Genomic DNA, 23,974 nt, shown 5'->3' with positions numbered 1-23,974 from the left:
ATATCCGTTCCTTAAAGAGGTTGTCCGATGATGAAACCTATGTTCAATTGTCTAATTAATTAAAATACATTGGTGAATGAATTTATTTTACTACCTTTTTCTCATACTTTCCTTCTGGTTTTTAACTGTCTGCTCTGTTGTCTTTAGCTCACCACCCTGTCTGGTGTACATCCTGTAATGGATTTCCTATTTGTGTGTACACAGTGCCCAGGAAATCAGCCAAATCGATCACTATGTAGGAGGGGTTGTAGAGGGGAAAGGATAGAGCTGGCTGAATTCCCGGCTAGAGTGTCCTGACCAGAAAGGAAGTTGGGCTGAAAAAGGCAAAACAGCAGAAAGTTTTCATCAGAAGCAGAAGAAAAGAATGAAGGACCACCAGAAGGTAGTCAAATAATGTTATCATCAGACAATCACTTTTTCACTCCGGTGAAAAACTATTTATTTATTTTTTTAAATTAACTGGTGTCAGAAAGTTAAACAGATTTGTAAATTACTTCTATTAAAAAATCTTAACCATTCCAGTACTTATCAGTGTCTGTATGCTCCACAGGTAGTTGTTTTCTTTTTAAATGTATTTTCTGTCTGACCACAGTGCTCTCTGCTGACACCTCTTTCTGTCTCAGGAACTGTCCAGAGCAGGAGCAAATCCCCATAGCAATTCTATCCTGCTCTTGACAGTTCCTGAGACCGACAGAGGTGTCAGCAGAGAGCACTGGTCAGGCAGAAAAGAAATTTAAAAAGAAAAATACTTCTTGTGGAGCATACAGCAGCTAATAAGTACTGGAAGGGTAAGGATTTTTTTAATAGAAGTAATTTACAAATCTGTCTAGATAAAAAAAAAAAATATTTTTTTTACCGGAGTACCACTCAAATAACACCAATATACAATGACCAAATAATAATTCAATAATTTAATAAAAGTGTCATAACATTTCTAAGTAAAACTGCTACACAATTAATAATAAGATTCATAGTGGTCACAAGTCTTGGGTGCCAGGTGTTCTGTGGTGATTATTTCAGCTGAAACACCCCAAATGTCAGCCCCCACTCTTTTTCACTGGAAACACTCTTTAAGGTTGTACGATCATATGGTCAAAAATTAACAACTGGCACTCTGTATATAGTTGTGTTTATGCTATCGCTACATAAGTGATAAATACTAAATTATTCTCATAAACAGAAGTATGATATATACTTTTACTTTATTTGATCAAAAAAAATGTCATTTAAAACTAATAATAGGACACATTCATGTGTAGGGATATTACATGAAGTCTCTGCCTGAAATAACACAACTCTTGAGACAGATAGTCACAGACTGTGCATGCACGTTTCTTTGACATATGAAATATGTAAGAGCTTTTTAATGCAACCAGTCTCAAGGGTCCCTTTAGTAGCTGAAACAGCAAGCAATCATGTGCCCCACTAAAGGATGATTATTACTGAACTGTAGTGTCAGATTTTTCTACCGTAACACTTTCATTATATAGTATTTATTCATCTTTGAATCTCTTGAGAATATATTTCCTTTAATTTCTCTTTGGATCTCTTTTGTACTTTCCACACTATCATATTTTTTTACAATCTCATTTCAATTCTATCAGAATCTAATCTGACATTATAATTTTTTCATGCATTGTTATGTCTTACCTATTGTTATCATGTGTAGTGTTGAGCGGCACAGGCCATATTCGAATTTGCGATATTTCGCGAATATATGGACAAATATTCATCATATATTCGCTAAATTTGCATATTCGCAATATTCACGTTTTATTTTCGCATATGCGAAAATTAGCATATGCGAAAATTTGCATATGCTAATTTTCGCATATGCAAAAATGCGCACGTCAGTCTTACACAGTAGTATTAGAGCCTTCTTTACACCACACAAGCTGGAAGCAGAGAGGGATGATCACTGTGATGTGTACTGTGAAAAAAAATATATATATGCGATATTCGCAAATAAAATTTGCATTGCGAATATTCGCGAGCAACACTAATCATGTGTTGGATTTATGGTTAGGTGAAACCATTTTAACCATTTTGTGGACTACATACGTTTCTGACAACCTAGTGAAATGACCAAGGCCTGAGACATAACAGCACCATAACCCTGAAATGTCACTTTTTCCATTTGAATGGGGTATATTAGTATTCTCAGTTATGCAAAACAGCTGTAAGCATGAACTGGCATACATAAAAGTGCAGCTCTGCCTTCCAGCCACTTAACAACCACAGCAATTCCCTACCACGTATTTCCTGATTTGCTCAAGATCACCATAAATTCTTTCTCAACATAGCAGTAGCATACTAATAAGCCTACATAAAAAAACATTCACATATAGTAATATATAAAGTTAGTCTGAAGACTCAACTTGTGATAAAATATGGTTGCTTCAAAGATAATTTAGTAACAAAAATGAATGCAAATATCTTGAGCTCCCTTTCAGGCATCTACAGTGTGTATCACTTAAAGGGGTACTCCAGTGAAAAACATATATTATTTATTTTTTTTACATCAACTGGTGCCAGAAAGTTAAACAGATTTGTAAATTACTTCTGTATAAAAATCTTAACCCTTCCAGTATTGAATCCAAAGATGATAATCTCGGCACCATCCAGTACATGCTTGTGTGAGAAGGACACTATTACAATAGCCAGTATGGACCCTGGAAGCTATTCCTGATTCCTCCTCAGTGCTAACTCGCTGGTAATACAAGTACAGTCAGTGCAATAGTATAAAAGAGAACTGTGGAGCACTCACCAGGTATGCATATCCAGTGGCGTTGCTAGGGTTGGTGTCACCCGGTGCGGTAGAAAATGGTGTCACCCCCATACCTCCCCCCTCCCCCCAGTAAGTTTTTAGCCTGTTGTGACAGACACCACTGTTGTAGCACATTGTGAGAAATTCCAGTATAATAATCAGATATACCAGTTGCCACAGAATAGGAAAGTGTTAAAGAAGTTTTCACCATTGAAATATACAGCTCCCAGAATTACTTAAAGGGGTACTCCACTGGAAAACATTTACTTTTATATCAACTGGTGCCAGAAAGTTAAGCAGATTTTTTAATTACTTCTATTTAAAATCTTAATACTTACAGTACTTATAAGCTGGTGTATGCTCCACAGGAAGTTGTGTAGTTCTTTCCAGTCTGACCACAGTGCTATTTGCTGACACCTCTGTCCATGTCAGGAACTGTCCAGAGCAGGATAGGTTTGCTATGGGGATTTGCTCCTACTATGGACAGTTCTTGACATGGACAGAGGTGTCAGCACAGAGCACTGTGGTCAGACAGAAAATAAATTAAAAAAGAAAATAACTTCCTGTGAATCGCTTATACAGCAGCTAATAAGTACTGGAAGGATTAAGATTTTTAAATAGAAGTAATTTACAAATCTGTTTAACTTTGTAGCACCAGCTGATTAAAACATTTTTTTTCCAGTAGATTACCCCTTTGAGCAGTGGTGAGGTTATGCTGGGAGTTGTAGTTTCACTGACCTAACTGTAGAACGGACAAGTGACTACAGGACACAGAGAGGAGAATGTACAATGATATCAGTGACTACAGGTGACGTCTTCTCTATAGTCTTTCCTTATCTAATTCAGATGGTACATACCGCCAGGAATTGTTCCAGCTAAAACTTCTCTCTGCAGAATGTGACGCCCAGACGTCTCCTCACTATGTCAGCGCATTCTCATCCTCTATATGAAAACAATTATTATTATAAACCTGCCAGACACTGTATCCTCTAAATATAATACTACTATACACTATACTCTTTGATTATAAACCTTCCATACACCATACCCACTGAATATAAAGCTACCTAACACTGTACATTCTGAATATTATACCAACACATACTGTACACTCTGAATATAAATCTGCCACATACTGTACCCCTGAATATAATACTATCACATACTGTACCCCTGAATATAATACTATCACATACTGTACCCTCTGAATATAAATCTGCCACATACTGTACCCCTGAATATAATACTATCACATACTCTACACTCTGAATATAAATCTGCCACATACTGTACCCCTGAATATAATACTATCACATACTGTACCCTCTGAATATAAATCTGCCACATACTGTACCCCTGAATATAATACTATCACATACTGTACCCTCTGAATATAAATCTGCCACATACTGTACCCCTGAATATAATACTATCACATACTGTACACTCTGAATATAAATCTGCCACATACTGTACCCCTGAATATAATACTATCACATACTGTACCCTCTGAATATAAATCTGCCACATACTGTACCCCTGAATATAATACCGCCATACACTGTACCCTCTGAATATAATACTACCACACACTGTACATTCTGAATATAATACCAACACATACTGTACCCTCTGAATATAAATCTGCCACATACTGTACCCCTGAATATAATACCGCCACACACTATACCCTCTGAATATAATACTACCACAAACTGCGCCCTCTGAATATAATACTACCACAAACTGCGCCCTCTGAAAATAAATCTGCCACATACTGTACCCTCTGTATATAAATCTGCCACATACTGTACCCTCTGAATATAAATCTGCCACATACTGTACCCTCTGAATATAAATCTGCCACATACTGTACCCCTGAATATAAATCTGCCACATACTGTACCCTCTGAATATAATACTACCACCCACTGCACCCTCTGAATATAATACTTAGAGATGAGCAAACTACAGTAAATTCAACTCGTCACAAACTTCTCTGCTCGGCAGTTGATGACTTTTCCTGCATAAATTAGTTCAGCTTTCAGGTGCTCCCGTGGGCTGGAAAAGGTGGATACAGACCTAGGAGACTCTTTCCTAGGAATGTATCCACCTTTTTCAGCCCACCGGAGCACCTGATGGCTGAACTAATTTATGCAGGATAAGTCATCAACTGCCGAGCCGAGAAGTTCGTGACGAATCGAATTTACTGTAAGTTCGCTCATCTCTAATAATACTACCACAAACTGCGCCCTCTGAATATAATACTACCACAAACTGCGCCCTCTGAATATAAAGTTGCCATACAGTGCACCCTCTGAATATAATACTACCACCCACTGCGCCCTCTGAATATAACGTTGCCATACAGTGCACCGTCTGAATATAATACCACAACCAAAGTAACACCCCTCAACATCCGTTAGCTGATGCTATTACCACGGGAGGGGGGGTATTGGTGGTGTTGCTAGTGGATGATGGGGGTGCTACTACTGGGGAGGTGTTGCTGGAGGATGATGAGGGTGCTACTGGCCATCCCCCCTGGCAGTATCACCCCCATCATCCATCGGCAGGATCATCCTCCTGGCAGGAGCACCTCCATCATCCACCATCAGGATATGTTGATGGAGGTGCTGCTGGGGGGGGGGTGTTGCTGGTTGATGATGAGGGTGCTACTGCCAGGGGGGGAGCATTAGGTAGGCAGCAGTGCCCCCACATTAGGTAGGTCGCAGTTTCCCCACATTAGGTAGCAATTTCCCCACATTAGGTAGCACAGATTCCCCACATTAGGTAGCAATTTCCCCACATTAGCTAGCACAGATTCCCCACATAAGGTAGCATAGACTCCCCACATTTGGTAGCACAGATTCCCCACATTAGGTAGCATAGACTCCCCACATTTGGTAGCACAAATTCCCCACATTAGGTAGCAATTTCCCCACATTAGCTAGCACAGATTCCCCACATAAGGTAGCATAGACTCCCCACATTTGGTAGCACAGATTCCCCACATTAGGTAGCATAGACTCCCCACATTTGGTAGCACAGATTCCCCACATTAGGTAGCATAGACTCCCCACATTTGGTAGTAGTTTCCCCACATTAGGCCGCAGGTCCCCTTGCAGGTTCCCCACAATGGGTCAGAGTTTCCCCACAATAGATCGCTGGTTATACCCCCTCCCCCCCCCACACACACACACACACACAAAAAAAAAAAAAACACATACAACACAGAGAGACACACACACACTCACATACAGACAGACACACACACACAGAGTCACACAGTCACACACACACAGAGTCACACACACACACTCAGAGAGTCACACAAACACACACAGTCACATACACACAGCCACATACAAGCATAGATAGAGACAGAGAGACAGACATAAAAACTCACCCATCCAGCGCAGCGCTCCTTCTCACCGGGAGCCGTGCGAGTGACGTAACTCCTGCGTCCTCCTGCGCGGCCATGCGGTGTGACGTCAGGCCGGCGCAGACATGGGAGCGGAGGACGGGCACAGTACTGGTGAAGGTGAGGGGGGGTGTGATGACGGTCGGGCGCACAGTGAAGGTGAAAGAGGGGGTTTGCTGATGGACGGGCGCACCGCACACACAGCGGGGGGGGGGGGGTGCTGACGGATGCGAGGCCGGTCGGGCACAGATGAGGGGGGTGTCTGTGTAGCTGGGGAGGGGGAGGGGTGCTGCGGAGCGTCTTGGTGTCACCCCATTGGGTTGGTGTCACCCGGTGCGGGCCGCACCCCCCGCACCCGGGTCGCAACGCCACTGTGCATATCAGGAGTTTCTTTATTGTATATCAGAGCAGTCGGGTTCACATGCAGGGGAGCAGGAGGATCATACGCAGGGGTACAGGAGCTGGCTTAACACCTCCAGTACTTATCAGCTGCTGTATGCTGCACAGGAAGCTCTTTTTCATACCACAGTGCTCTCTGCTGACATCTCGGTTTGTTTCAGGAATTGTCCAGAGCAGGATAGGTTTGCTATGGGGACGTTTCTACTCATGTCAGGACAGTTCCTGACATGGACAGAGGTGTCAGCAGAGAGCACTGCGGTCAGACAGAAAATACATTCAAAAAGAAAATAACTTCCTCTGGAGCATACAGCAGCTGAGAAGTACTGGAAGGGTTAAGATTTTTAAATAGAAGAAATTTACAAATCTGTTTAACTTTCTGGCACCAGTTGATTTTAAAAGAATTGTTTTCCACTGGAGCACCCCTTTAAGGACACATTTATCATTAAACAAGTTTTATTATGATAATGATAATAATAATACTTTATATATAAAAATTGCCTGTTTAAAATAAAACATTTTAAAAGAAGAGAAAATAGCAGAAAACCATTGACAGCTCCTCCCAGTTGATTTATTATGCTGGGCCTAAGGCTAAGTTTCCACTTGGTTTTTTTTCTGGCAGTTTTTGGAATACTACCACTGCAGTTTTTGAGCCAAAGTCAGAAGTGGATCCATAAGGGAGGAGAAATGTAAGTCCTTCCTTTATAAGTCCTATTCCTTATGGATCAACTTCTGGCTTTGGCTCCAAAACTGCAGTGGCAGTATTCCAAAAACTGCCAGAAAAAAAACATGTGGAAACTTAGCCATAGGGTGAATTCACATGACCTTAATCTGCTACAAATTTCATGCTGCTGATTTTCTTTAATGCTGGTAATTCAACAACAATAACCGTAGCAGAAAATCAGCTGCATGAAATCAGCATCAGATAACATATGTGAGAACACACACTTAGTAGTGATATCTCACAGAAAGAAGAGTTCCCTTAAGCTATACACATTAGGCTGGGGCTATAAAGCATTGTGGCTGCGACTGAGATTGTACAATTAAAAAGCAATGTGTCAAACTTCAGGTAACCAAATGGGGCTGCTTAATGATCCACAAGTGGCTGCAATTAACTTTGCCCCGACACAGGGCAATCACAGCAGTGCGACACAACTTTTGGTCATGTGACCCCTGTCACAGTCAAAATCACCATGTAGCCCCAGATCTAAATGAAGGTGGCTGATCCTGCCAAATTGAGAGAGATTGGCCAACACTCTAATGCAGTGTTTCCCAACCAGGGTGCCTCCAGCTGTTGGTAAACTACAACTTCCAGCATGCCCAGACAGGCATGCTGGGAATTATAGTTTTGCAACAGCTCAATGCACCTTTGTTGGGAAACACTGCTCTAATGTGTATGGGATTAGCCTTGTATCCCCCAAATGGCTAACAGCTTGTAAAAGAAGGCACAGGTATGTTGAATTTCAGTTTCTATTGAAGATAAGTCCTGCTGTTATGAACAGTTATTGTTTCATCTCCACTGTTTTATTAAAATCATTTAGTTCACTACAATTTGGTCTTACAATATGGTACTTCTACTGTTTCAATCTTACTGCTCAGATGTTTTGTTGCTTTTCTATATGTATATAATTGTCTATGTACTCCAGGAGCACGTTTCAGCACCTTTGTGCTTCTCAGGGTGCGTTCACACGGAGTAAATGAAGAGTAATTCACGCTGAAAAATTTAAGGGCGGAAAAAAGAATTTTATTTCTGCACGAAATTCACAAGAAATTTGCGCGCAATTCGTGCGCAATTTGCACAGAATTGCGTGCAGAATTGCGCGCGGAATTGAACGAGAAAGAAGTGAAGGGTTTTTCAGCCATTTCCCCAATTTTTTTTTTGCCATTGACTTCAATTGATTTCTGCTAGCGGATTCCGCTTGAAGAATGAACATGTTCTTTCTTCAAGCGGAACAGAATTCAGTGTCGGAATTCTGCTAGCAGAATTTCCGCAGTGGGAACAGGCCAGCAGAAATAACATTAAAGTCAATGGGCAGGGGAGATGTGCATTAATTTGGAGTGAAGAATTCAAGAGGAATTACTCGACTTGTGTGTACGAAGAATTTTATCTTGAAGAAAGATTTTGCTCAGGTATGCATCACATATATCTTTCATACTGGTATCGCAGCAGCTGTTGTATGTCAATTTGTGGCTATACAGTAATATATTTAACCCCTTAATGACCAAGCCCATTTTCACCTTAAGGACCAGGCCAATTTTATTTTTGCGTTTTCGTTTTTTCCTCCTCGCCTTCTAAAATCCATAACTCTTTTATATTTCCATCTACTGACCCATATAAGGGCTTGTTTTTTGCGTGACCAATTGTACTTTGTAATGGAACCTCTCATTTTACCATAAAATGTACGGCAAACCCCCCCCAAAAAATTTTAGGGAGGAAATTTAAATGAAAACCCAAATTTTGCACATTTTGGAGGGGTTTGTTTTCACACTATACAATTTACAGTAAAAATGACATGTGTTCTTTATTTTGTGGATCAATACGATTAAAATGATACCCATTGCTAGATACTTTTATATTTTTATACCGCTTAAAAAAAAATCTAAAACTTTTTGTACAAAATCAGTAATCTAAAATTGCCCTATTTTGACCACCTATAACTTTTTCATTTTTCCGTAAATAGGGTGGAATGAGGGCTCATTTTTTGCGCCATCATCTGTACTTTTTTAGATACCACATTTGCATATATAAAACTTTCATTTTTTATAATTTTTTTTAAATAAAATGTGACAAAAAAGCAGCATTTTTGGACTTTTTAAATTTTTTACGTTTATGTAATTCACCGTACGGGATCATTAACATTATCTTTTGATAGTTCGGACATTTACGCATGCGGCGATGCCAAATATGCTTATTAAAAAAAATATTTTACGCTTTTTGGGGGTAAAATGGGAAAAACTGAAAATTTTCATTTTTATTGGGGGAGGGGATTTTTCACTTTTTTTTTACTTTTTACTTTTAAATTTTTCAACTTTTTTTTACACTTTTTATGTCCCCATAGGGGACTATCTATAGCAATCCTTTGATTGCTAACACTGTGCAGTGCTATGCATAGGACACAGCACTGCTCAGTATTATCGGTGATCTTCTGCTCTGGTCTGCTCGATCGCAAACCAGAGAAGAAGACCCCGGGAGACGGCCTGAGCAAGGTGAGGGGACCTCCGGCGGTCATGCTGGATGATCGGATGGCTGCGGGCGATCCGATCATCCAATCCAAGTACCGCAATGCCGCAGATGCCGTGATCTGTATTGATCATGGCATCTGAGGGGTTAATGGCGGACATCCGCGCGATTGCGGATGTCGGCCATTATGGGCAGATCCCCAGTTGCTGCTAGCAGCCGGAACCTGCCGTGCATGACGCGAGCACCGTTCCGATGCTTGCGGTCATACACAGGACGTAAATGTACGTCCTGGTGCGGGAAGTCCCCCAAGCCAGGATGTACATTTCGTGGTCGTGAAGGGGTTAACAGTAGTACATTGCCTAGCTGTGTGTCTGTCATTCCTTCATGTTTGGATAATGTACTGTTTTTGTGTTGTTTTTATCTCTTTTTGTCTACATTTTACCTTACAGGGTAAATTCCATGTGTAATTTTAAAGAGTACCTGTCAAATCCCACAAAAAGAAAAATGTCATATGTTACTCAATACCTAATCCTGTACATATCATTTTTATGTGTCTAGTACATTTATTTCTCTTATAAAATACCTTTTATCTATTGCTCACTTGGTTTGTCATTCTGTGCTTTGGAGGGAATGTGTTACTCTGTATGACTCATCTTTCTCCCTCAGTCTGCTGTGCTGTGCTGGGTCTCTTCATCCAATCACTGCAGGCTGCTCTGTAACCCCCTCCTCTATTTTCATGCTGCAGTGTAATAGGACAGGAGTGAGCACAGGGGAGGTCTAGGCCTACCCTCACTTACTGGACTTTGTCCGTGCCTATGCTTCAGCTGGGACAAAGATGACTCTGCAGCTGGACAGGATTATGGTTTGGATTGTATGGGAACCACTAGTGGTGTTTTTATTTTTTTATAAGCCATGCTTTCTATAAAAAGGAAATTTTAAATTAAAGCATCTCATATAAAAAAAACTAAAGCATCTCAGAGGTGGTGTAGACTAAACAGACAGTGTAAACTGCCTCAGATTTTTATATAGCCTTAGACACCTTGCACAATTATAGACATGTCGTTTTTTTGTTTGCTTGTTTTGGTTTTGGTTTTATTACCAGTTCAACGCATTACTCTTTGGATTACTCTGCCAGCCAATTGCATGAACTGCAACTCAGTGCTGTCTGCAGCAAAGTTAAATGTGTTTTAAAGTGAATGGTGAGGTGGAAAAGAAAGTATTTGTCACTATTGGAAACACTACATTATGATATTCGAGATTATATCTAATAATTATGGCTACAGATAAATCATATCGGAAAATAGACCCTCTGCATTCCTTTAATCTTCATTTTCTGAAAATGAGAGAATCCATGCAAAGTAGAAACAAACATGTAACTTTAGTAAAACATTAACATTTTAATCAAATACAGAATTAATGTAATCTAAGCAATTTATAGGAATGTGCCTTGTGATATTTATTTCTGATTACCTTGTAGAATAATACAGGCATACATCTTGTCTTGATGAAGAAAAACATCAAATTTCTTTCAAGTAACAAGACAAGTGACAAATGCTCTGATGAGTAAATTTTTAGAGATGAATATAGATGTAGAACAGAACTATTCTGCGTGCTATTTGTTATTTAAATAACAGATATTTGTTTGTGAAAAGTTTACTGGGTGACTTGTTGAATTTGTCAGAAAGAACAAAGGAGGCTCGAGTTTTAATCAATCATCTAGAGAAAGTACAACTTTTACAAGACACATATGCAATTTATCTACTGTATTTATATTTCCATGGATGGTTGAATAAATTGATATAAAAAAATGATGTCAACTGTGATAAAGTTTGGCACCTAGGACACAAATCTCTTTAATGGCATACAGCTTGTGTGGCTGTAAACTATGTCAGACAAATTCAAGAATTCAGCAAGTTAAGAATGTATTTGTTAACCCCTAGAGGACATGCAACATACATGTAGGTCACTGCGCCCTGGTACTTAGTGCACAGTGCAGGGTTTCACGATCACCATGTCTCCCGACACTGTGATTGGGCTATGTTATCAACAGCCGAGACCTCAACAATAATGGTGGACATCAGTGATCATGCTGATTAGAGATGAGCGAATTTTTTAAAAATTCAGTTCGGTCCAAATTTATTCACAGCGAATCTGTATTGAAAACTGCTATTTCTGGCCTACAGAGATTAGAGGCGTCACTATTATAATCACTGTCGCAGACCCGCACAATGTCTGGAGGTGGCATCAGTATGAGGAGACCATATAGTGGCTGAATGACACAGTGTGGAGGTGGCAGCAGCAATAGCAGACAATAAAGTGGTTGAATGACAAAGCCTGGAGTTGGCAGCAGCATGAGGAGACCATATAGTGGCTGAATGACACAGCCTTGGGTTCACGGCAGCATGAGGAGACCATATAGTGGCTGAATGGCACAGCCTGGAGTTAGCAGCATGAGGAAACTATATAATGGCTGAATGACACAGCCTGGAGTTGGTGTCAGCAAGAGCAGACCATATAGTGGCTGAATGACACAGTCTGGAGTTGGCGGGAGCATGAGGAAAAAATATAGTGGCTGAATGACACAGCCTGGAGTTGGCGGCAGCATAAGGAGACCATATAGTGGCTGAATGAAACAGCCTGGAGTTGACGGCAGCATGAGGAGACCATATAGTGGATGAATGACACAGCCTGGAATTAGCAGAAGCATGAGGAAACAATATAGTGGCTGAATGACACAGCCTGGAGTTGGCGGCATCATGAGGAGACCTTATAGTGGCTGAATGATACAGCCTGGAGTTGGTTGCAGCATGAGGAAACAATATAGTGGCTGAATGACACAGCCTGGAGTTGGTGTCAGCAAGAGCAGGCCATATAGTGGCTGAATGACACAGCCTGGAGTTGGCGGCAGCATGAGGAGACCTTATAGTGGCTGAATGATACAGCCTGGAGTTGGCGGCAGCATGAGGAAACAATATAATGGCTGAATGACACAGCCTGGAATTGGCGGCAGAATAAGGAGACCATATAGTGGCTGAATGACACAGCCTGGAGTTGACGGCAGCATGAGGAGACCATATAGTGGATGAATGACACAGCCTGGAGTTGGTGTCAGCAAGAGCAGACAATATAGTGGCTGAATGACACAGCCTGGAATTGGCGGCAGAATAAGGAGACCACATAGTGGCTGAATGACACAGACTGGAGTTGGCGGCAGCATGAGGAAACAATATAGTGGATGAATGACAAAGCCTGGAGTTGGCGGCAGCATGAGGAAACATTATAGTGGCTGAATGACAACCTGGAGTTGGCGGAAGCATGAGGAAACCATATAGTGGCTGGATGACACAGCCGGGAGTTGGCGGAAGCATGAGGAGACCATATAGTTGCAAAATGAGACAGCCTGGAGGTGGCAGCAACATGAGGAGAACATATGGTGGCTGAATGACCCAGCCTGGAGGTGGGGGAAGCATGAGGAGACCATATAGTTACAGAATGATACAGCCTGAAGAGGCAGCAGCATGAGGAGAACATATGGTGGCAGTATGAGACAGCCTGGAGCCAGCATCAGCACGATTAGAACATATGGTGGCAGTATGAGACAGCCTGGAGATGGCATCAGCTTGAGAAGAACATATGGTGGCAGTATGAGACAACCTAGAAGTGGCGTCAGCATGAGGAGAACATATGGTGGCAGAATGAGACAGCCTGGAGCTGGCAGCAGCATGAGGAGAACATATGGTGGAAGAATGAGACAGCCTGGAGGTGGCATCATCAGCATCAGGAGTGCTGAGTGCAGAAAGTGTTAGTGTGCACAAGTAAGTAATAAGTGTATGCATTACGTAAAATTTTTGAAATCAAGCAAAAGGAAAGGTGTGCAAAAAAAACACCATGTGCCACTTACACCACCAAGTATTGATGTAACCGACCTCTAAAAGGTGGAAGGGAGCAATGTATGGTTCATTGTAACCGGTGGGGGTAAAAACTTCCCCTGTAAGGCCCTACTCTCGCATTATTAATTCCCTTCTGTTACTCGCCCTAAAAAGGGTGGCCCCACACAGGAACCTCTCCCTATTTCCACTTGCAAACACTGCCATTTCCCAGGGTTTTTAGGTAGAAATAGGGAGATGTTCGTGTGGGGCCGCCCTTTTTAAGACGAGTAACACTTTCCTCAAAAAGGTGGAAGGGAACAACGTATTGTCCATTGTAGCAGGTGGAGGTAAAAAATTCCTCTGTAAGGCCCTACTCTTGCCCTATTAATTCCCTTCTTGGCAAGTGTTACTCGCCCTAAAAAGGGTGGCCCCACACAGGAAACTCTCTCCCTATTTCCACCTAAAAACCCTGTGTTTGTAGGTGGAAATAGGGAGAGGTTTTTTTGTGGGGCTGCCCATTTTAGGGCGAGTAACAAGAAGGGAATTAATAATGCGAGAGTAGGGCCTTACAGGGGAAATTTTTACCCCCACCAGTTACAATGGACCATGTGTTGTTCCCTTCCACCTTTTAGAGGTCTTTGCATCACATCCCTTCTTAGTGGTGTAGGTCAGTTGTTCTCAACTTTTTTTTGCCTGAGTACCCCTTGACCGCCCATTCCCAAAAAATTGTACCCCCATATTAGAGACATTTTGTAATGATTATAGTATAATTCACATGCTTTACTTTCCTCTGTAACAGGCCCCCCTGTTCCTCTCCCTATCTCCCCAGTCCTCCGATTTACAGGTGATGTCTTCTCTAACTGGAGTCGTTTACTTTTCTTTTCTTCACTATCTGGCCTAGACCGCCATTAAGATTTCTCCCATACAAGACTTCGCCACAGAACCAGCCAAACAAACATTTTAGGCTCCTTTCTGCAGTACAATTCCCACCTATTTACAAACTCCCCATGTTTATTGTCACACACAGTAATAGTACCCGCTTTGCATCCCCATAAATTTGTTAGACCCCAAATATAGCTTTGGCACCCAAACTGCCCCCATATATAGTTGTAGGCCACCACACTGTCCCGCTTTGGTGCTCCACTGCTCCCCTGGTCTAAGGACCTATTGCTATGGCTCATAGCAGTAGGTCCCCAGGCTGCAGGGGCAGTGAGGCAACAAAGCTGATGGTAGTTACTGCCCACAGCAGCCCAGTTCCCACACTTACCCTTTGCTGTCCTCCTGCTCCGCTCCTCGGTGCAGTGATGTCAGTCTACCATTCTTTTCAAAGTCGTCCAGTCCTGTAACCAGTGGCTGTGGCTGCCATTATTGTTTTTTTTTCAAGTCCCCCCTGGGGAACTGCTAAGTATCCCTGGGGGTACTTGTACCCCAGGTTGAGAACCACTGGTGTAGGTGGCACATGTTTTTTTTTTTTTTTTTGCACACCTTTCCTTTTGTTTGATTAAAAAAAAAATGTGGGTACATATATTTTATCCTAAGAAAAGTTTAAGTTTAAGCTAATGCATATCCTTAATACTTACTTGTGGTCTGATGGTGAGGAATGTCTGTAACTGGGGAGCAGCACCTTAAATATGTTTTGCACTATCCATAATTGTGAAGTGTTGGTGTGGCACCATGGTCAATCTACGCTGATGCATCAGGCATTGGTGGGTGGAAATCCTGGCTGATCCATGCCTGATTCATTTTCACAAAGGTCAGTCTTTCCACATTTTTTGTGGACAGATGAGTTCTCCTTGGGGTTTCTATGGCCCCCGCCACACTAAACACCCACTTTGATGGTACGCTACTGGCCAGGCAGGACAGCTTTTCAAGGGCAAGCTTTGCTAGTTGCAGCCACAAATCAAGTTTAGCTGCCCAGAAGTCCAGCAGATCTTCACAAAAGCTACTCATCAACGACTGTAGACTGCTGCTGATGGTGCTGGTACTGCTCCTGCCACCCCTCTCCAGCAGCCATGTCAGTGGAAGGTAAGTGCAGAGAGCCACTGAGTCAGACCTGCGAGAGGATGGACGATGGCACAGATAGGCATCGGCCAACTGACTATGTAGGATGTCTCTGTAGTAGGTCAGTTTGTCCTCCCTCTCAGTGGGTGTAAAAAAAAAAAAAAAAGGCCCCCATTTTGTGCCATTAGCGAGGGTCCAATAAGGTGGAGAGCCGGAAGTCATCCTGCTGCCGATTGGTGACAATTCGGCGGTCACTACGCAAGCAAGTAAACATGCATCGTGCCATTTGTGCAAGTGACTCAGTGGGACTCCCTGCCTCTATCTCCACTGCATACTGCCACAGTGTTTCTGGATCCTCGGTCTCGCCTTCCTCATAACCCTCTAGCTCTTCTAGCTGCACCTGCACCTCCTCTCCTGTCAGATGACTAGAAAAACCGCCCATCTCCCGAAACCTAAACTGTGCTCCACTGTGCCCCTCCCCCTCCTCCTCCAGTTCAGCCCCCAAAGGGCTTATGTAGCCTTTGAGATGTAGGCGCCACGTTTCCAGTGCCCTTACCAGCCATCGTTTCCAACACGTGTTGTAGTAAGTGAAGCAGTGGAATGACATCGTTCATCCCATAATCCTGGTGACTGACTACTATAGGGGCTTCCTCAAAGGGCCTGAGCAAATGGCCTGTGTCACGTATGAGCTGCCACTGGTTGCCATTGAAGTTACATTGACATTGAAGTCCCCTTATCCGCTTGGATCATCAAGAAATCGGGGATGGCTTTTCTCTGTTCGTATAGTCGGTCCAACATGTGGAGGGTGGAATTCCAACGTGTGGAAACATTGCAAATCAGACTATGATCTGATGCCGCAGCTCAAGGAGGGTGTGTTTTGCAGTGTACGAGTGGCTGAAGTGCATGCAAAGTTTCTTTCCCATTGTTAGGATGTCTTGCAGTTCTTCCTATTGTCAGTCACCATGGTTCCCATTTCCAGTTTTCATGGAGTAAGCCATGATTCGATTTCTTGATGAATTACTTTTAGCAGTTCCTCCCCGTGTGACTCCGTTCGCCAGGGCAAAACATGTGAAGAACAACGTGAAACTGTCATGCCCTGCACACATGGTATGCTGGAGGGGCACTGAGACTTGTCTGTGCAGTGGAGGCTGAGGACATGGTATAGGACAAGGAGGCGGAGGCGCACACTGTCACAGGACCAATGGCCTGAGAGCGTGGAGGCGGAAGCGGCGTGACCTGTCCAAGTTGCTGCTGTGGCTGTGCAGGAACTACATTCACTTTGGTACACACCGACAGTACAATACGCTTTAAGTGCTCTGCTCACCTTAACTGGCTAGCTACTATTAGCTTTTCAGTTGTTGTACACACCAGTGCTGCAGCACACAGTCGCTGTGTACTACACCCAAAATTGTACTCTCTATTAATCTCACTCCCTTCCCTATCAGTGCTTCTAGGCTGGACTTGGGCTTGAGGTGAATCACTGCTGTAATACACCCACAATTGCACTTTCTCAATCTCTCTCCCTTCCCTATCTGTATTTCTAGGCGTGATTTCGGCTTGAGGTGAATCGCTACTGTAATACACCCCCAATTGCACTTTCTCTCTCAATCTCTCTCCCTTCCCTATCAGTGCTTCTAGGCTGGATTTGGGCTTGAGGTTAATCGCTGCTGTAAAAAATATTTTCTGTGCAACACACTGCTCTCTGTCCCTCTCATTCTGCAATAGAATGCTCATGTGAGTGGCTGCAAGATGGCTGCCGATTATAAAGGTCTGTGACATCACAGGGGTGGCTGGCTGCTGATAGGCTGCATGTGATTCAGGGTCATCCCGCCAACCCTTGTTCCTGCCTTCCCAGGATTCCTTGCCCCATGTCCTCACATGTGGGATCCACCCCCTCACGTGTGCCCTGCCCCTGGAGCCTGGACTGAACTAAATGAAGTTTATTGAAGCGATTTGCGCGATCGAATCATGACAATATTCGCATTAGCTACAAATCAAACTTTTCCTGAAATTCGTAAGGAATTCGTCAGATTCGATTCGCTCATCTCTAATGCTGATGTCTGCCATTAACCCTTTAGATGTTGTGATGAACACTGATCACAGCATCTAAAGCATTAGGGCTTTGTGAGACTCTTAGGACCACCCACAACACTATTTCAGGGGTCCATTGAGTCAAGATGGCAACTGGGGCTCTCCTTACCTGCTCCATTCCTATACATAGCACTTTACAATAATAAAAATCGATAGACGGTTCCCTGTGGGGATTAATGGTAAAATGAAAGGCGTCGTTACAAAGTACAATTGGCCACACAAAAAACAATCCCTTATATGGGTCTGTGGATGAAAAAAAAAATGAGTTATGGCTATTAAAAGACGGGAGGAAAACTGAAAAAGCAAAAATAAAAATTGGCTGTGTCCTCAAGGCCAAAATGGGCTGTATCCTTAAGGGGTTAACAGAGTTGTATGAGCTCAGAAAAATATGGCTGTTTTTTCTAGAAACATCATGTTTGTACACAGATTGGGGGAATTTACTAAGACTGACACTTCACAAATGTAAGTTGTCAATTTAGTGTATGTGTGACCACTCCCCCTTCACACAAAGCCACAGACAAAGCATAGTACACATTGCAAATTTTTGTGCAAACCAAACTTTTGTGCAAATTAGCAACTTTTCCCTGATCTTTGTCTGTCACAGGCTTCATGAATTCTCTCCATTGTGTCTAGTAGCCTCATTCACTTGTTCTTTACTATAATAGCAGTATTCCATGAGCAAGATTGGTAATGTTTCCGGAAGTAAATAGTCATGTTTCTCCTAATTTCAGGAAATCCCTAAAACATTTTTGTACTTCTTGGCACACATTTTGATTGGCTTGTGAGCCTTGATCAACCTTATTTAGATTAACATGTTGAGTCTCTTTCTCTTGGAGCTTAGCCAACCATCTCCACAGAAGACTCACAATCTACACAATATGTTCCCAGGAAAGTCCCATTTATGTGGCGGAAATGCTGTAAATATTATCTGGGGCTTTGTACAGGTGAAAGATAGTATAAAATCTAACCTAATACAAGTTAATGAGGCCAACATTGAGTCAGTTTGGGTTACGTTGCAGTTTGGTAATCAGACAGCAGCAGGTGTAGGTGTGATATATAGACCACTTGTCCAAGTTAAAGAATAGGATGATCTACCAGTTGAGGAAATAACTAAAATGACAATGAAAGGAGAATTTATTATTATGGGAGACTTCAATCTTCCGGATATAAACTGGAAAACCAAAATGTCTAGTTCTGCCAGGAGTAGAGATATTCTAAATTCCCTACTGGTATTATCTCTACAACAAGTGGTTGAGGAACCAACCCGGAGGGAGGCCATTTTGGATTTGGTATTCACAAATGGGCATTTGGTATATGATGTTATTGGAATCTAGTGATCACCAATCAGTGCGGTTTAATATAAGAACAGTAAAGGAGTTACACCACACAAAAACTAAATTTTTAGATTTTAGAAAAACTGACTTTTCAAAAATAAGATTAGTCATAAATGAGTCCCTATCAGACTGGAATGGATTACATGAAGTCCAGGAGAAATGGGACTACTTAAAAGACACATTATTGAAGGCAACAGAAAATTGCATTAGTCTTGTCAGTAAAAGCAGAAAAAGGGAGAGACCACTGTGGTACTCAGCATAAGTGGCCAAAATCATAAAACAAACAAAAAGCTAGCATTTAGTAATTATAATAAAAAAAAAACAGAGCAATTAGGATAGGGAAATCTACAAGATTAGGCAGAAAGAGGCCAAAGTTATAAGAAGTTCTAAAGCGCAGGCAGAAGAAAAACTAGCTCAGTCTGTGAAAAAAGGGGATAAGACATTCTCCAGATATATAAATGAAAAAAGGAAATTAAAACAAGGAATTACTAAATAAAAAACAAAGGAAGGTATGCAGAAGAGAATAAAGGGCAACTGCCTTAATGAATACCTTCTGTTCTGTTTTTACAGATAAAAAAGAAGGAAAAGGATCTCCATCAGGGAGGAAGACTAATGAATCATTTGATGCATTGATACAGAGGAAGAGGTTCTACGTTTTCTGTCCAAAGTGAAGACAAATAAGTCACAGGGGCCTGATGGGATTTACCCGAAATTATTAAAAGAGCTAATTGGTAAGCTATCAAAACCGTTAACAGATTTATTTAACCAATCACTGGTAACAGGAGTCGTCCCGGAAGATTGTAAATTAACAAATGTTGTGCCCATTCACAAGAAAGGTAGTAGGGAGGAATCAGGCAACTATAGGCCAGTAAGTCTGACATCAATATTGGGGAAATTAATGGAAACCCTACTAAAGGAGAGGATTGTGGAACATCTAAAATTCCATGGATTGTAAGATGAAAAACAACATGGGTTTACTTCAGGGAGATCATGTCAAACAAATCCTATTGATTTTTTTTGACTGGGTGAATAAAAAAATATATGGTGGAGGGGCAGTAGACATTGCATATCTAAATTTTAGTAAGGCTTTAACACTGTCCCACATAGAATACTTTATCAATAAACTACAGTCATTGAGTTTGGACTCCCATATTATTGAGTGGATTAGGAGTGACAGACAACAGAGGGTTGTAGCCAAGAGAATATTCAGAGCAAGGTCTTGTTACCTGTGGAGCACCTCAGGGATCTGTACAGGGACCAATTTTGTTTAATATATTCATTAGTGATATCACAAAAGGCCTCAATGGTTAGGTGTGTCTTTTTGCTGATTACACAAAGATTTGTAACAGGGTTGATGTTCCTGGAGGGATACGCCAAATGGAAAAGAATTTAGGAAAACTAGAAGAATGGTCAGAACTCTGGCAACTGAAATTTAATGTGGAAAAGTGCAAGATAATGCACTTGGGGCGTAAAAACCCTCGGGCAGATTATAGAATATTTGACACAGTCCTGACCTCAGTATCTGAGGAGAGGGATTTAGGATTAATTATTTCAGAAGACTTAAAGGTAAGAAGACCATGTAATAGAGCAGCAGGAAACGCTAGCAGAATGCTTGAATGTATAGGGAGAGGTATGAGCAGTAGAAAGAGAGAAGTACTCATGCTGCTGTACAGAACACTGGTGAGGCCTCACTTGGAATATTTTGCGCAGACCTGGAGGCCGTATCTCCAGAAGGATATAGATACTCTACAGAGAGTTCAGAGAAGAGCTACTAAACTAGTACATGGATTGAAGGATATAAATTACCAGGAAAGGTTAAAGGACCTTAACATGTATAGCTTGGAAGAAAGAAGAGACAGAGGGGATATGATAGAGACTTTTAAATACATAAATTGAATCAACACGGTAAAGGAGGAGAGCATATTTAAAAGAAGAAAAACTACCACAAGAGGACATAGTTTTATATTAGAGGGGCAAAGGTTTAAAAGTAATATCAGGAAGTATTACTTTACTGAGAGAGTAGTGGATGCATGGAATAGCCCTCCTGCAGAAGTGGTAGATGCAAATATAGTGAAGGAGTTTAAGCATGCATGGGATAGGAATAAGGCTATTTTTCATATAAGATAGGGCCAGGGACTATTGATAGGATTCAGATTATTGGGCAGACTAGATGGGCCAAATGGTTCTTATCTGCCGATACATTCTATGTTTCTAAATCCTCAGTCAAATATGTGATAGCAACAGGCAAATGTGCAAGGCAGAAATGGGTCAGACTACACTCTCCCAGCAGGGGGCAGGCTAGCTAATTTAGTAAGAGCAACTCTGTCCCCATACAAGTGGAAGTGATTTTACAAATGTCATCCATATACTCCAGAAATATCCCCCACATAAAGTGACTTGTAGTGAGAGTTTTTCAAAAGTTGTAAAGGAGAACAGCAGAAGTCCTGTGACAGGGACCCTGAGTAAGACACTGTATTAGCTTTCTTTATAGTTGTTGTCAACTGCGAATATCCGACACGTTATCTAAAGTATATGGCCAGGGTAAGAAGCATCTGACAGCTGTGTATGGTGGCAAATTTCAGCAAAAAGAACATTTTCCTTTGAAGATCTCCTTCACAAAGATAGGTGGGACTATATCTGTGAATAATATGAACAGTCAAAGCAATCATGTAAGTAGTTATTTTGGTTGAAGTATGCATGAAAAATGAACCATTGTCTCATAGATGTGCGTGGCTATGGAATGCCAATGTCACCTATGATTTAAGCAGACAGTTCTTGCATATAAATGTCCTAGATAGAGCCTTCTTGAAAACTCAAATTTTACTGTATATTACCTGCTTTACAGTTAATGTAAAACAGCTGTAAAGCCATCAAACCCCTTATACTTTTTATTAGTGTAAAAAAGGAAATGCAACAAAGTAGTTATTGTAATGTTACTGAAATGTAGTTGTTAAAAGCATTTTCTGCGTATGTCACCCTTATGCTTTCCTTCTGTATCTCACATTCATATATACAGTATCTTTGAGATGGGAAAAATCAGAATAACAGACTTTTGCATCAGAATAGTATAATACTTATGCTTTACAGTATTTCAAATCAAATTGTATGTTTGTATCATTCTTTGTATATTGTTTTAGGTAACTTCTTCATGACCTGAATTTTGGCTTGATGTTGGGCTTATTTTTATTTTTTTTCCTCGTCACCTCGTCACCTTCTGAGACCCGTATATTTTTCCACTGTATTTGGGCTTATTTTTATGGGGAAATTTGTACTTTTCATTGGCGTACTTTATTTATCATATAATATATTATGAAGCTTGAAAAAAATTATATAGGGAAAAAAGAAAAAAAAATGGAATATCACACTATTGTGGGACAATAATTTTTTTCAGCATTCATAATATGGTAAAATTGACATGCATACTGTAATCTATGGGTCAGTACAATTCCGATGACATGGTAAAAAAAAAGAAATTTAAAATTTAAAAAAGTACATTTGTTCATTGTTACATTACGACCTTTTAAGTTTTTACATTTCCACCTAGGGTGCTGTCTACCACTTTTGTGTAGTTCTGGCTTTTTGATCACTTTTTATTGCCTTTTATCTGGGAAGTGATGTTACCAAAAATCAGCAATTTTGGCATTTGGAATTTTATATATTTTTTTGTATTTATGCTGTTGGCCGTGTAGGATCAGAAATGTAAGAATGTCATAGTTCAGAAATTTATGCATGCAGGGATACCAAATATGTTTACTATCATTATTTTTTATGGTGTCTTATTTGAAAAATATGAAAAGGGAGGTGATTTAAATTTTTATTCACCTCCTACTGGAGGGGCGTTCGTGACGTTTGTGGACATGACGTGCGGATGGGCGTTTTTGGATCACCCGCCAGAAAATCCAGCGGCGCCCGGGTAGCTGCTCGCTGCCGGTTAACAGCCGTTTCCCCTCTCAGCGTCTCCAGAGAAGCTGCGGTAATCAAGTAAGGTCGGACTTTGCTGCCCGCCGGCGCTGCCTGCTACACTGCAGGATCCGGGAGCCGGGTGGGTGTGCAAGGGGGGTGCGAGAACGCAGGGGGGCTTGCAAGGTTTCTATTGCCTGTTTGCTATTCTCTACCTGCAGTATGGACCTCGTCCGGCCAGTTCACGCCCCCTAGCGTGATTGGCTGCTAAGCGTCATGACCAGATGCATAGTGACGTTACTGTCACTGCTGGGAGACTCCAGCATATTTCGGTCACGGACATCTCTTTAGTAACTGGCACACGTTTCTATCTGGTTCCTAACAGATGCAGTATCACACCGGAACCTCGCTGTCAGCTACTACTGCTGGGATGCGGTAGTAAAGGCTATTGTAATAGATGCTTTTCATTTATTTTTATGTGTTCATTTTCTCTACTGAAATTTAATGTTACATGCTGTACAAAGTCTATTACGCAGGCGGTATGGTCACGTTAAGCAGCACCGCCCAGCTAATGAATATTCATATATTGCCTTACTATGTTGTCTCATGTCGGCCGAGTCCCGGACGCTACTGCGCATGTGCGGGATTTCTCACTACACCCGGAAGCGGTCTTCAGCGCTGCTTCATTCGTCCGGAGCAGCGCTGCAGTAAGGGTGTAGGCAGTTTGAGACTCGGCCGATATGAGACAACATAGTAAGGCAATATATGAATATTCATTAGCCGGGCTGTGCTGCTGGCAGGGCGGCGGTTACAATACAGTGGCAGTTGAAGGCAGTAACCCCGCCTTTGCCAGTTAAGTGCTAATTTTAATACATAGAAAAAGACCTGGAACGGGCAAACAGCGCAGCGGACCCAGGCAAGGTAGGACTCAAATTGTTCAGCGTCTCCCGCACTATCCACATGTACCTGTGGATAGTGCGGGACAAAACATGTGACAGTTTTCCTTTAATCTTA

The 23,974-nt window shown here is 41.7% G+C and overlaps 1 long non-coding RNA gene across 1 annotated transcript in view; it reads left to right on the top strand.

Annotated features, from left to right (window-relative positions):
• The first annotated feature begins 219 nt into the window (after nucleotides 1-219).
• The window catches only part of LOC130273976 (uncharacterized), a 100,151-nt gene continuing 76,396 nt past the window's right edge, over nucleotides 220-23,974 (top strand). The window contains exons 1-2 of the long non-coding RNA XR_008844189.1: nucleotides 220-382; nucleotides 19,631-19,791. This is a non-coding gene — a long non-coding RNA (uncharacterized LOC130273976). The remainder of the gene's footprint in view (nucleotides 383-19,630; nucleotides 19,792-23,974) is intronic.

Source organism: Hyla sarda, chromosome 5 (assembly GCF_029499605.1).
Source record: "Hyla sarda isolate aHylSar1 chromosome 5, aHylSar1.hap1, whole genome shotgun sequence".
Taxonomy (NCBI): domain Eukaryota; kingdom Metazoa; phylum Chordata; class Amphibia; order Anura; family Hylidae; genus Hyla; species Hyla sarda.
This window is presented reverse-complemented; position numbering and strand designations above follow the sequence as displayed.